The 14,362-nt window shown below is 35.4% G+C and overlaps 2 long non-coding RNA genes across 4 annotated transcripts; one reads left to right on the top strand and one right to left on the bottom strand.

Moving 5' to 3' along the window:
* Positions 1-481: 481 nt before the first annotated feature.
* Positions 482-12,646, bottom strand: LOC146763459 (uncharacterized). 2 transcript variants are annotated; one of them, XR_014952276.1, is made up of 3 exons: positions 12,347-12,646; positions 11,788-11,943; positions 482-10,213 (listed from the first exon to the last, which is right to left on the bottom strand). It is a non-coding gene; the product is annotated as an uncharacterized LOC146763459 (long non-coding RNA). The 2 variants fall into 2 exon arrangements; XR_014952275.1 differs by lacking the exon at positions 482-10,213 and having other exon boundaries at positions 11,779-11,943; positions 12,347-12,640.
* Positions 12,647-12,679: 33 nt separating this feature from the next.
* LOC146763458 (uncharacterized) lies at positions 12,680-13,890 on the top strand. Of its 2 annotated transcripts, none has more exons than XR_014952278.1 (2): positions 12,680-12,938; positions 13,408-13,890. It is a non-coding gene; the product is annotated as an uncharacterized LOC146763458 (long non-coding RNA). The 2 variants fall into 2 exon arrangements; XR_014952277.1 differs by having other exon boundaries at positions 12,680-12,975.
* The last annotated feature ends 472 nt before the right edge of the window (positions 13,891-14,362 follow it).

Here is a 14,362-nt window from a genome sequence, read left to right as displayed (position 1 = left end):
TCAAAATATATGGGATAGCGTCAGACTAGTAATTCTCTTCCTTTTATGGTCTTAAGTTACATATTTCCTTCAAATGAATCCTTTTCTTTCTGCCAACTATATATATGTGTGTATGAAATTTTAAACAGATTTTATAATAACCTTCATTTCAATAACATAAATGAAAATATTAGTAATAAGGCAGGAGATATTACCCTACAGCTTGCTAACTCATCACACAAAAATGTAGTCATAGGTAAGAAACCAAACTTTATCCTAGTTGCAGCAGCAGAATACATAAATACCCTCTAAATAAATAAATAACCCCTTTAACAAATATGAATAGACAAAAGAGTTGTGAACTTTAAAAATGCTTTTCTGCAGTTATTAGATGGTAATATATGCTTTCTAAAGATAATGCACTTACTGTCTCCCCAAACTCTTGTTTCTTTAGCAAATCCCTCAGCTAGATAATACAAGCTTGGCTTGAGACAGGTGACTCATATATTTGGTTGGGAATAAAATATACTGATTATAAGCATAAGGTGATGAAAGCAAAAAGTTTAATTTAATTTACTTTGAATATTATGTTAGAATAATACTGAAGTATAAATCTAGCAATCTATCATAAACTTTAGAGAGAATGGATGTGGGGGTTATACTGGGTTTTTTATGCACACTGTTCTGAATTGTAGAGAGCATTGAATAAATGTCTTTAATTGCACTGCCAGTAAGATGAGCAGCTAAAAGCTCCTGCCCTGATTTGTTAGTTGCACTCCAGAAAGATCAAAAACCATTTTTGAATTCTGATAATTTCTTGCAGAGAAAAGGCCTTTAAATCACTTTCAACATCACAACAATAGAACAGTATAAGGAAATACATCAAAGCTCTTCTACTGTGCCTGATGCCCACTTCCTAGTGCTAGTGCAGAAGTCAAAAGGTGGAGAATGGGTCTGCTCAGTGTGAACAATTGCAGTGGATCCAGGCTATGATTTTTCCACCCTGACCCCCAGCATAAGGAAGTGATCTCAGAATATTATTACAGGAGCAGGATTAGGCTTTTAATGTCTGTAAAGCTCTTTGAAGTTAAGTGTTCACTGACTGCAATAGTCATATTAAAGTACAACCAGAGATTGAAAACAGTTTTAGTGTTATTGCCCCTGGTCAAATAGTGTCATAATACTGAGAAATGACTTTAAATTATTAGCCTGGAGTTCATATCACTTCTGCTAACTTTATTCATTTTTACTAGTAAAGCGTGGGCTTTTCCCAACTCAGTATGACAAACACTTTGCATTGTGTTTAGAATAAAGTTCTATCTACATCTTACCATATAAAAAGTTGTTTTTTAAAATTAGAAGTCTCCCCAGTACTCTGTAAGCATATTCCTCTTATCTTTTCACATTCAAAGCTGTTTCATCTACAAGCAGAAATCCATGGTTACCAGCACAAGCACTTGGACAGCAAGCTGGTTTAAGAGTTTGCAACTACCTAAACTAGATTTTATTCCTCTCTTTTCTCCTCTCTCTTCATCTCTTTGTTCCCTGGTCTTATTTTATGAACCTCGTGCCTGTTAGTGTCCCCAGAAAAAGAGAAAGGGAGAGATGAATGTCATTGAGCCTTGTAACACTTTTCACAGTTAGTTTCAGGAAGCTGACAGGACAGCATGAATGGGACTTGTTGGGGTACAGGAAGGTATGGCTTGTGAAGGGAGGAGATGCAAAATCTTCCCTCTTAGTGGCAGAGTCTTAAGTTTTTTTGTCTGTTCATGAAAACATAGCTTTTGGTTTCCATTACCTATTTGTGTGACCTGGTAAAATCCTCTTCCTGTGAATGGGAATATTTCTAAATATCTCTTTAACAGTCTGTTATTCAGTCAGAGATTAAATCACAGTAAAAGAATGCCTATTCCACTTTTCTGAGTATGATAGAAACAGCATAATCTCTCATAGAAACATATAGATATTTAGTTTTATTTTATTTTATGGGAATACAAACATTTTGAGGATCCAGAATTTGAGTCTTGGGACCACAAGAAAGAAAAATTCTTCTTTTAAAATTTACTTGGTTTTATTTTGGAACTTAAAACCCATTGAAGACAATGAAAAGACTAATCAACTCATCTCCTCCACTTAGGAGTCTAGACATCAGATGTCTCATGAAAGCTATGTCCCTCTGTATTAAATATGAAGAAGTGTCTTCAGACTGTTTTCCCCCCCTATCTTCAGGGAAGAAATGTTCTGTGAAAAAGCTGATTGCTTCCCAACAACACAGATTTCCAATGCTCAGGTACAAAGCCTAGTTTTTACAAAACTGAGGTTTTTGGACATAGGACATGGCTTTCCCCGTTTCTTCCTATGGCAGATTGCCTGCGTAGTGTTCAGTTAACTTCAGCATCTTCAGCATTTTCATAACATCAACTAAACTGCATAAAGAGAAAGCAGATATTTCCTCAACTTTTCATAATTTACTTCAATTGTCCAAACTTCTACACACTCATTAACCACTGTAGGCTTTGAATGAGGCCCAGAAGATAAGACAAGGTTGGAGGAAACATAAGCTTGGATCTAATGATGAAAGATAAAAATGTCTTTAAGGGCTTATACATGTGCCAATCATTTCAATAACTTTAAATTTTATTTTTATTTACTTTAATTTTATTTTATTTGAATTATTTTACTTCCCTTGTTTTGTTTCAGAGATTATGTAAAAATTTTCCTCAGTGTGTATATAACTTCTTTCATTTTAAAATCTATATGGCATAACAACTGCTCACATTAAGGACTCAATCATAAACTCCAAATACTATTGCATATCAATTCATACTAAACACGAATGTTCTAAAATAGTCTAAATTATGTTGTTAAAGTTCTTAGCTGAAATATGGTCTACAAATACAAGATGCTGGGTAATACAGTAGAAGCCTGAAAACTCCCAGTGATTACAGATTGAAGCAAGACTCTAGTGTACACTAGACATTATGCAGAAGTAAAAACAAATGTAACTGAAAAGTGTTTATGCTTTAAGAGGTATTTGACAGTTACCTACACATGGTTTCTTAACTCTGTGTTTCTGAAAATGGAAGTAAATACTTAAACACACTGGTAATTAAGACCAATAACTGGCATTAGTATGTTTTGATTAGTAAGGTATGATTAAAAGTCTAGATTCTAAGCCTCAGTTCATGGCTAGCTCATTGACTTTGCATGAGATGCTGCTCACTTTTGTTCAGTTTATTTAACCCTATACCAGGAGAATAATGGTGAAGTCCCAGGGTATAGTGCTTGAGAGTGTAGTTTGGGGAGTTAACTAATGGACATGTGTGTGGTGTGTTACATTCTTCAAAAGTGTACAATATAATGTGATATATTACTATTCCACTGACAGATTACCTTGACTAATGGCTGGATATACAGCTATGGAGTGTACAAATCCATGTTTTCAAATCAATGCTTTCCAGACCAATTAGATGGCAGCAGTAATCAAATATATATATATTTTTATCTCCACTTGTCAAAATACTTATACATTTTCCATTCACATGTAGACCCATCATCATGATTGAGATATTTATTAATTTTTGAGTGGCTAACTCCAATAGTCATTGGCTTAGTCTGACACACAGCAGTCAAAGGCAGTATAAATGTAATTTCCAGGCACTGGTAGAGCAAATACTGTGGTGTTCAGCATGCAGGAACATGCATGCTCCCCCCTCAACTAGTCAAGACTATTAAGTTCAAATAAAAAAAATAAGATACCAGAATAGGTTAAACATTTTGAAGTGCCCCTGGTTTCTCTTTGTTTGAACCAGTAGTAATTTACTAGTGTAGCATTTCACGCAGCAAATTCTGTTTATTTTGTGTTTTGTACAAACAAGCTTTTGATAGACCCATTTCAAAGCCACATGTTTTGGCCAATGAATGTTGTAATGCTCCAAATAAACAGAAACAATCTAAATAAGCATCTTTAAAAAAACTCACTATATTTGAAATATAAATAAACTGCACAGTGCAGGAGGGTGTTGTAATACCCCAGAGGTGCTCTGAGGCAGGTATAAAATTTATATATGGGCAGATTTATTTGTGAAATAGAGACTTTGAAGTTAAACCCCTACAAATACCTCTTTGGTACCCACAGAATGATGCTGATACAGAAGATGTCTTTAATGAGGGTGTTTTGGTAGTTTCATGAGACAGAAATATGTGTTGTCAGGCTTTTGGATGACATCTACATTTGAGGTCCTATGTCTTGGCTGTAAATCAGAATGTATTATCTAGTAGGCTGTACATAGGTATTACAATATATACGTATTGTGAGATGAAGTTGGTTGAACTTTCTCAACATGTCCCTTATAAAAACTTTAGGCAAGTTGATAGTCTGCTGTTTAAAGAAATGCACTTAATACTGTGCTATAATGCCTATAAGTAGAATCCTAATGTTGCCATTCAATAGATGCTCATAGTTTTCCATATTATGATGCTATGCTAAATGTATCTGTCCATATTCTAATCAGGTAGATTGCCTCAATTTTCAAGGTGTCCTTTAATTAACTGATATGAAATTTCATTGACAGATGAGAAATAAAAAAGGGGCCAAAATCTCTATTATTCTTTTCCTATATAGTCACAGTTTTGCACAGGCTAGTCTGAAGTCACACTAGCCAGAGCCACAAGGGAAAATTTGGAATAAAGATAAGACTCCTACAAAAACCAAAACACTATATTCATGCTATGGGTGTGAAAACCTCACAGCTGCAGTGTGCCCCCAGGTTCTGTTTTATTAAACCCTGAGGGGACAAACAGGTGTCATATTCACTTCCAAGTTACTACTCCACCTTCCAAACTGGCTATTGTTTCCAACTTTTCAGGGCTGTATTGTTCAGAAATGTCCAGGATTGCCAGAAAGTGATAATATGTTTCAAAAGTAGCAGGTAAGGGAGTCAGGTTTGCTACCCACACACATTCTCTCTTTTTTGCCCATGGCATACATGTTACATTCATCACACCACCTGAAGCCTAGAACAAAAGGAACAGCAGAATTTATGTCCAGTGCAGCTCAGCAAGTGACTGTCACACCAATGGGTTCACAATTAGCCAAAGTATCCCAAGTAGAGCCATGGAGCAGGTTTATGCTTCAGCTCTCTGCAGGTCTGCAAGTATGCAGATGCTGAGAAAAGGCCATTCAATGCTTTCAACAGGCAAGGATTGTGTTTGGTTTCATGTATTCATAGTTGTTGTACATCCAGGAGAAAGAGATAGGAAGGAAAAACAACATATAAGTTTTCCCTTTAAAATTTAAATATCTCATTCAGGACACAATTCAGTGTCATATATACTTGTTACTCCTTCGTATAAATTTGGCAGTTACTTTACTTAACAGGACCTTGACTGCAAAAAGAGTTAACATGAACACAATATATCAGCAGAAAGTGAGATGACATCCATAGATTAAGATTTTCTTCTGAAAGAAACCATTTCCCTGTAACAAGGCTTTTATAGATGCCTTATCCTTGGGGCAGAGTGGAACAAAAAATATTTTAAAATTAACAAAAAAACCCCAAAGTATTTATATGTAGGAAAAATGTTTTGGCCTTATATTTTGTTACAAAATCTATTAAATAGGCAGGGGTTTTCTCACAGATTTCTGCGGTCATTGGTCCATGCCTTGGATGAACAAATAACAGAATTAAACAATAGAGAGTGATCACTCCAAACAAGAGACAGATTTACTGTTCTAACAGTATAACATGGCTATTGTTTCTTGCAGTCATATACTTATCTGTAACACTAGTGTGAAATATAATTAAAAGAATGCTTTGATCTGTAAAGAAAAGCAGAAAAATTGGCTTACCACTTATTCATCTACTTACTAAAAATATCAGAAAGAATGGGTTTTAGACAATTCATCACTAGAAAATTGGCTGTCAGGGAATATGACAATCTCTTTTTACAAGAACAATGTAGTTATTAAGAAGTGTAAATTGCTTCTACATCACACAATTTTACCTAAGTTGGTTTGAAAATACTAGTCTTTCATAGGCACGTTTTTTAACTGCTAAAAAATTAACTTTACATAATATACTTGAGACTACAAATACTTTTAAGAGAACTAATTAATTTTTTTTCTTAATTGAAAATACATATTGAAGTTATAAAAGACACCACTGTCCCCAAGATGTAGAACTTACAACATGCATTAATCCTTTCTGTCTCTGGTTTCTGTCTTCTAAATTGCAAGATCTTTATTTAATTATTCATAAACTATACTAAAACAATTAATATGACTTATATGAAATGGTTATTTCTTCTGGTATAAATTGACTCCCAGGGGTTAAACAAGCTTCCTCTTTAGAAGCCAGTAGGGTAAAAAAATGATAAAAATTGCCCCTTAAGATTTTCCCCCAGAAACATGCATGGAGAGGCAGAAGTCAGCATTTAGGGGTTGGAAATGTTCTCCAGTAGTAGCTGGAACTAGCAGGAGCAACAAGAGTGTTTAGGTCTCATGGTATCCTATACTTCCTCCACAGCTGCCACCAGCAAATGAAAGCAAGTTTTCTCTTGAATACTGAATGAGAAAATTAATTTCCTTTCACTGCTTTCTTACCACTTTCTCCTTCACCTCCTCCATTCATCTCTGCCTGCCTTAGTATAGGCTTTGTCTTGCTCTGTACTGCATGCATGACCAGTTGTGGGTCACCAAGCACTCATAAGATACCCCACTCTTACTGAAGAGATTAAACCACTTCTGAACTAGAGGGACAATCTAAAAAAGCATTTAATTACAGCTGTAGTTAAGAGTTGTAGTATCATCTTTATCTGCTAACAGCCAGCAGAAGTGAGGTTTCTAAGCACTACTAGAATAAAAATGAAAGTGGATTCTGCAGTCCTTTACGGAAACATTTTAGTTCTTTAAGATTCATGATAATTCGAAGCCAGATGTCTAGTTCCCTTGGGCATATCTGGAAACCCTTGTCTTAAAGTCTTTCTGTATAGAAGGACCTTGTCTGACAAGCAGCTAAACATATACCCTGAGCAGACTATTGATAAGAAAGTGGTACTTAAATGGTACAGGTGTAACAAAATTATTATGTAAAACATTTAGTGGTTCATCAGACATTCAAACTAATGCGTACAATTTGCATTAAGCTCCATACTTCTAATAATTTTATCTTTAAGCCCCAAGCTCATTTCACCTTAAAAGATTTGCTGGCAATATTCCTACTTTGGTTTTAAGTTAATGTGCTTCTTCCAAAGGAATGAAAGAAAAAAGTAGGCAAATTGACAGAGCTTTATAGACAAGTTTCATGCAGGAACTTAGAAAAGCGCTGGATCATGACTCTCCTTCCTTAGAATTGCTGAGTAACTTCCTTTGTTGGGTTTGTACAATACTGAGATAATGTAATGATTTTAATGGAAAAGATATTCATGCTTCTCAGTTCTTGTACTAACTGCTTCCCAGCAAGCTTCATTCACATACCACCATAGTAATTTCTTGATTAGGCCTAAAGTTCTTTGTGCTTTGAATCTTAAATTTTGCATCTAAATTACAGATGCATTTTAGACAGATAAAATGTTCTATCACTTTTTGCTGAACACAAATATGCGATGAACATATTGAACTTTTAGGGAAAAAAAGACTAGAACCTCTTCTTTTGTTAAATTATTGATATGCAAACACTGGTGAATAGTATGGTAATATTTAATGAAAGAAACCAAATATTTTAAACAAAAATGACTGAACTGTGTCTAAAATCCAAAATTAGAGAACAGAAAATAGTGAAAATTACTGCTATTCCCTTCAGTCTTTCTCAAAGGAGTGAAAAGACTGAAGTGTTTCAAACCAAAAGGTTTGGTTTTGTTTCAAAGCTTATGAATGGTCAGCATCAAACTCTACAATGAAGTGTAAAATTAAGGCATTTGCTTGTACTAATTTTTGTAGTTTTTTACAGGGTTGAACTTAAACCAGGTCCTGCTACTGCAAACACTATGACAGGGAGGGGTGTTCCAGAAGAATTTTTCCACATAGGTTTCTTGATCTACATGAAGGACATTGCACAGAGCCCATATTGCCATTTTCCTTCTCTGAACATCCAAACGATCTTAAAGAAGGGAGGAGGGAGTAGACTGGCTACTTAGATTCATGAAGATCAAATCTTGAAGACAGCTGTCCATTTTTTCACTCAAGCACTATGAGAGGATTTGAAAAGGTAGTGTTTGGAGGGAGTCTCTCATCTCTCTCTTTTCACATTCCTTTTTGATGTCTGTTCTGCAGACATAATTACACCTGTGCAACAGCTAAGGGATATCAGCTGTCTCAATGAAATGTATGTAAAATTCTTTAGAAAGATAAATCCAAACTGGAAGAGACATAGTTATTAGGATGATCAAGGGGCCAAAAAGCCCCCTGAGGGAAGGAAAGCAATGGATTTTCCTTTAATTTAGCCAAATATGGGGATTCAGAAGGTATGTTATACATGTTAAAGAGTGTGATCACCATGTAAATTAAACAAACCTGCAGAAAGCTGGGAACAGAATGACCATATGCAATGGAAAAGAAAGGCTCTAAACCTCAGATCAGAGATTTTCCTCTGATGCAACCTAATGGTAATAGCAACAGGATCAAAATACATACCAAAACAACAACAAAAAGAAACAAGAAAAACCCCACCAAATAAAATCAACCAAAAAAACCCCAAACCAAAATTAAAACTGAACATTACTCATATTTAAGGTGGAGATTATGAGTAGGTTGTTAAAAGACCTCTAATGCTAGAAGACTGCTTCTGCCAATCCTGATTTAATCTTCTGCCCCCAAAAGAAAATGTGTTTTGCAGACTGGAAGAAGCCACAATGCAAACATCTACACCCACTATAGACATAAAGCCTACCTGGCATAATCACTGCTGTGGATAAAATAGTCCTGGTGGCAGGTCAGGCAGGATGAACATGTAATCAGCAATAATGGACATGGCTACATCTCCTCTGCCCCGGCTCAACCAATAAATCTCTCCCTAGCAGATTTTAGGCTTTATGGCATTTTTAAGAAGAAACAAGCAATTCCAGGTACACAAAATTTCATCAAATGAAGACAAACATTTATTTTTATGACACAAACTTTTAAAGTACTAACAGCATATAATTGTTCACATATCACTGATCACAACTTGTTAATACAAGCAGTGGCAGACTAATCATTTTCTGATAGTAAGGAAAAGCAAAATTCCTTACAAAACATTTTTCATGAGAAGACTTAACACAGCAATTAATAAAGACAGAGGAAAATATAGCAAATCAGACAAAGTTTAAGGGGACGCACATGCAAATTGGGGAGGTTTTGCTTTTCTTTAAAATTCTCCCAGGAAATGTACATTTCTACTGGCTAGGAGGGATGAGCCTTAAGGGACAATCAGGCTTACATGAGACCCAGATTTTCAGTAATGTAGGAGAGGGAGATTTCTGGTTATTGCTAAGCAGAAGAGCACAAGGGAAAGGTTTGTTTTGTAGAAATAATATATTTTATGCTGTCTCCATAATTTTCCTTTACTCTCAGCATTATCACTCTCAGCATTAGGTAATTAGACAAGGGGGAACCAGTATCACCCTATATGGATCGATTAAATGAATTATTACAAGAAAAGGTATACAATTAATACATTTTAAAGTGATATATAATTTTTCAAAATTTAATTAATGAATCATCTCAGACATTCAGAAGTATCTTTTTATGCTCTTCTTTCTGTGTTTTGAATACAGATTTTACAGATTTTCAGTCCCAGGTGAAGTCAATTCCAGCTTCCAAATCAACACAAGCCTAGATTTCCCAGGCTTAACTCATTGCCTCTTTATTGTTCTCTGTTTTATACCGATAATTCTGTTTTGAAACTTATCTTTTTCTGCATTTAATGTGCCTACACTTCAGGGAGTACTTATCATGATTATAATACAATTGGAATCAAAGATTATAAGGGTAAATGCCTGTAAGGGACTTGCTAGGATTTAAATGTTGACTGTCCTGTTATTTCATGCCAAGCTTAGGAGCATTGTGTGCTGTCTTGCTTAGGTCTCTTAATGATCACTGTTCTAACAGTGTGAAACTGCCTTCTAAATAGGCATAAAATGTTCCCAGTTGGAGGCCTCTCTTTACAATCATTCAAATCGGTGCCAAAGACTAATAGATTCAGTGGAATACTAAAACATTCTTGAGGGCTTTTTCTTTTTTTTGCAAAGATTGAAGCTGAAAATACAAAAATATGCATTAATTAAAACAGAAGAAAATATTTGTAGTTCTCAGAAGGATAACAGAATCCTAAACTAGATCTTACATGAGGAGCTAGGAAGGACTGCACAGCTTTAGACTTTGCCCTATAGCTGGGAGATATAAAACATCTTTGACTCTCTTTTGTTGAATTTATGTGGAATTATATTAAAAAGATTTTTTACCCTCCTCCTAATGGGTCAATTTGCCCTAGAGTGTGCATTTACTGAACTATGAAAACAGTAATTTGTTTTGGTAAATAATTTAACCTTTTAAAAATTATTTTCTTTTGAGTAGAAAAAAAGAAACAAGCTAATTGTATATAATAACATATTCAGACATGATATTATCAAAGAACACCACTTAGGATAAGAATAGCAATTGGGAATTGAGGGTAGCCCATGACATACTGTACAAAAAAAATGAAACAAAACTTTTTTAAGTTTCAATTTTCCTCACAATATTTAAGTCCTTCAAGACTTTACAGGCTGTAGTTTACTGGCTCTCACCATCTGCCACTTGCTGAAGTATTTCAAGAAATATTTTCCAATAAATATTTCATAGAACTGCAACATGGGGGAACTTGTACCTATTTACATCAGCAAAATGTTTTTTAGGTTGTTAAAGAATATAATAGGTTGCACACATTAAAAAATTTCTGCAATATCTTTAATTTTGGGCTTTGCTATTATGGACTCCAATGTTTCCCTGCTCCTTCACACAAAATAATGTGAAGTCTAGGTGTTGCCTGAGAAATGCAGCAGTAGCTGAAAGTTGATATTCATCAGTGAGACAACAAGAAATATATTAGGAACATTACTGAATTTATTTGTTAAAGAACAAAAAACCACAAAAATAAAATTATAAAACTGAATTACCAATCATATTATTTAAGAATATAGATCTCTTGCCTCTGGCTCAGATCTCAAAAAATCAGAAAATTACTGAAGCTTGAAACTTTTGCTCTAAAGGTGAAAAATTTATCTGAAGTTTACAGAAAGGACACCTGAAAGAACACCTACAAAGCTGCAGCAATTTTGCTGCAGGAAAATTGAGTCAGTAATTTCTTCTATGAGTGAAAGAGGTTCTGCTTTATTTGTTGTCCTACACTGTCAATGCATGACTGCGCCCTCCTTGAAGAGGATGTTAGTTCATGACCTTGCACAGGAGAGGAACTCTACAGACTAAATTGATACTTGTCAGTAGCAGGGAAATTTCAGCTGAGCCTTTCACATATTGTGTACAACATTTCCATCTCCTTTTGGGTCCCAAATGGAGAAAACTTTGTGGGCACTACCATTTGTTCCAGCAATCATCAACTCCTTTATATTTCTGCTCACACCACCACTTAGCAGATCATCACGACTAGCAGAAATGCAGCAGATTTATGCACATCTACAAAACACAGGCTTGTCAGTGTTGGAAGATGTACCAATCCCTTTCCTGGATTTTCCAGCTTCCAAGAACTGAAATTCCAAAGACTTTGCTCCTATGGGAAAGCCAGTTCTTACTTTTACGCATGAGACTACACTGTCTCTTAAAGCTTTTCTTACTTTTTTTATGTTCCCCTCTCTCTTCCTGCCACCTCTCCAGGCACATGGGAAATTCATAATATGAGCTGGAGGTGTTCCCACCTTCAGCTTTCATTCTCCTTGCGGTCAGAACATAACTGATGAGGGAACAGAAATGCTGATACAGCCCAGGTTCACCTAGAAAGGGAGAAAGCAGTCAAGTGTCTTAGCTTCCAAAATGTACTGGAGTTACTCAGTAGCAAAAAATTTAAGGAAGAGATAGTCATGAGGGGAAAGATAAATTAACCAAACACAAACATGGGTTCTGTGTGCCCTGGCCCACCCAAAAAAACCCCAACACAACTCAACCCAACAAAACCCAAAAACCAACAACTGCAAAAAAAAAAAAAATAAAAAAAAACCCAAAACCAAACAAAGCAAAGCAAAACAGAAAATTGCCTTTGTAACAGTAAACAAGAGACATTTTACACTCAGTCCTTTAAGCCTATGAGTCTTCATAGCTATTAGGAACACAACAGATTGTTTCTTAGTCTTTCAAGAAAAGCAGCCCTCATTTGTTTGTTTTTATCTCTTCCCTTACCTTTATTCTCTTTGTTAACCTTCAACTATATCTTCCCAGTCTGCCCCATTCTTCTCTCCTACTCCCTCAGTTTATGTCCTGCAAATCCCAGAGGTCAATGTTCTAATGTCTAAAGTCCAGCCCTGAAGCTTTAGGATCTCAGTGTAGTAGTGAATCAGCAACTGTTTCTCAGAACAGGGTTATAAAAGACCTTTAGCTTGAATACAGGAGTCCAAATTAACACATCACTGTGGTAGCAGCTCTCTGGTCACCAAGAGAAACAGACAACTTTCCCAGGCATCATTCAGGGAAAGGCTGCAGGAAACTCAGAGAGAAGACTTATAAGCAATTATTATCTTGCTGCAGCTGGTGTTGTGAACATGTGGAATGTGTTATGAAGATATGTTTACCAAAAGGGTGGTTTCTTAATTAGTTAATGGTGATAATGTTTTAATAAAAGGACCAATCAGGTCCACCTGTAGCAAACTAGGGTATAAAAAGCAGTGGGTTTCCTAATAATGTAGACTTAACCTTCTGTGAATGCTTTAAAAGTCTGTCACTTATTACTTGGTCCTGACCCTTATGGTGATGCATCACAATGCTGAGAACATTGGTATGGTTTAAATCCTACTCATTACCTACACCCTTAGGTAATGAAAATAATTTTCCTTCTTAAGTTTTTTCATTCAAAGAATCAGGAAAACAAATCTCTGCTTCACATAGCCTCATTTTATTTTCAAAATAAGAGCAGATTTTGCCTTTGACTTCCAAAAAGACAAAAAATATGTTTCTGGTATTTGTGAAATATTTTAAATAATTAGTCTAAGTTTACTGTAGTACTTCAGGAAAATGTAATTTCTGTTTTCTTTTAAGACTTAACATATTTCAGTCTTCAGCATTTCCACATAAATGCTTGTAAGTGTGATTGGGGTTTCCTCAGTCACTATCGCTGAAGATGGTTACTTCTGCTGGTGGAAGCAGAGGAAGCGTGAGATGCCTAATGCAGAACTTAGGCAGAGCACACATCACAACTTTTCTTATAGTTTTTCTTTGGCACAGATGCTTTTTCTTTTCTTCCACAGCTGTATTACTACAGGAACTGGTTTAGAATGAGAAACCAAACAATAGCTTCACTTTCCCCGGAAGCTGACAAGAATGGCTGCTATGTGAACCACTGGCTGCTCCATCCCTATTGGAATGCTATTATTCAACATGGCAGGAACAATTAGGCTTTATCATACCACAGGACAGGAGTTTCTGTTCCAAATGTAGATCTTTACAATGTGTATGAGGAACAATAATTTTCAACTTAGTCAATCTTCCATTGAAAAAGTACTCTAAACCATTCTATAGGAATAACTTATATTTTTAAAAAAGGCTATATAAAGTGAAGCTGGACAAAAATAAATCTGTTAATATGTAGTGTGTGCAGGGAAGCACAAGAAATAAATGTTATATTGCTTCATTTGTGATAGGCAAAACTGAAGTTAAATCAAACTGTCAAAAATTAAAATTACCCCTCCTAAAGTATGCTTCTGTACATCCTTTATACTGTCAACATCTAAGCGGGATAGCAATTCTTCTGTGTAAGAAGAAAAAGAGAGGAACAAAACCAGCAAGCCACCAATTTAATGATTGCTTTTATGTAAATATATAAGCATGTGCACTCATGCATAAGAGCATACACAGTGATAACAGCCTCTAAACCTCTCACATAGGAATGATGTAATTATTATCCATGTGCACTTAAAATGCATTTTTCATTAATAGAGAGAAGCTTCTCCCAGAGTGACAGCTACAGTACAGACCTTGCCACAGCAGTGTAGTTGTTTCCAAAGGTAAATTACAAGCCAGGCCTTGCAGGGACTTCTGTTCACAACTCCTGATCTCTGAAATTTTTTTTTAATTTTAAGGCTAATTTGTGAGCTTAAAAGAGATAAAGATCTGCTTTGGTTGAAGTAGATCTGCATTCTTGTGTAAGCTTTATTTCTGAGTATCATCTTATATAGATCTGATACAATCTCTTTTTTTTGAAAT

The sequence above is a fragment of the Lonchura striata genome, chromosome 1A (assembly GCF_050655825.1).
Source record: "Lonchura striata isolate lonStrDom1 chromosome 1A, ASM5065582v1, whole genome shotgun sequence".
NCBI classification, from domain to species: Eukaryota; Metazoa; Chordata; class Aves; order Passeriformes; family Estrildidae; genus Lonchura; species Lonchura striata.
Note: the sequence above shows the minus strand (reverse complement) of the source record. Positions and strands in the feature narration are given on the sequence as shown.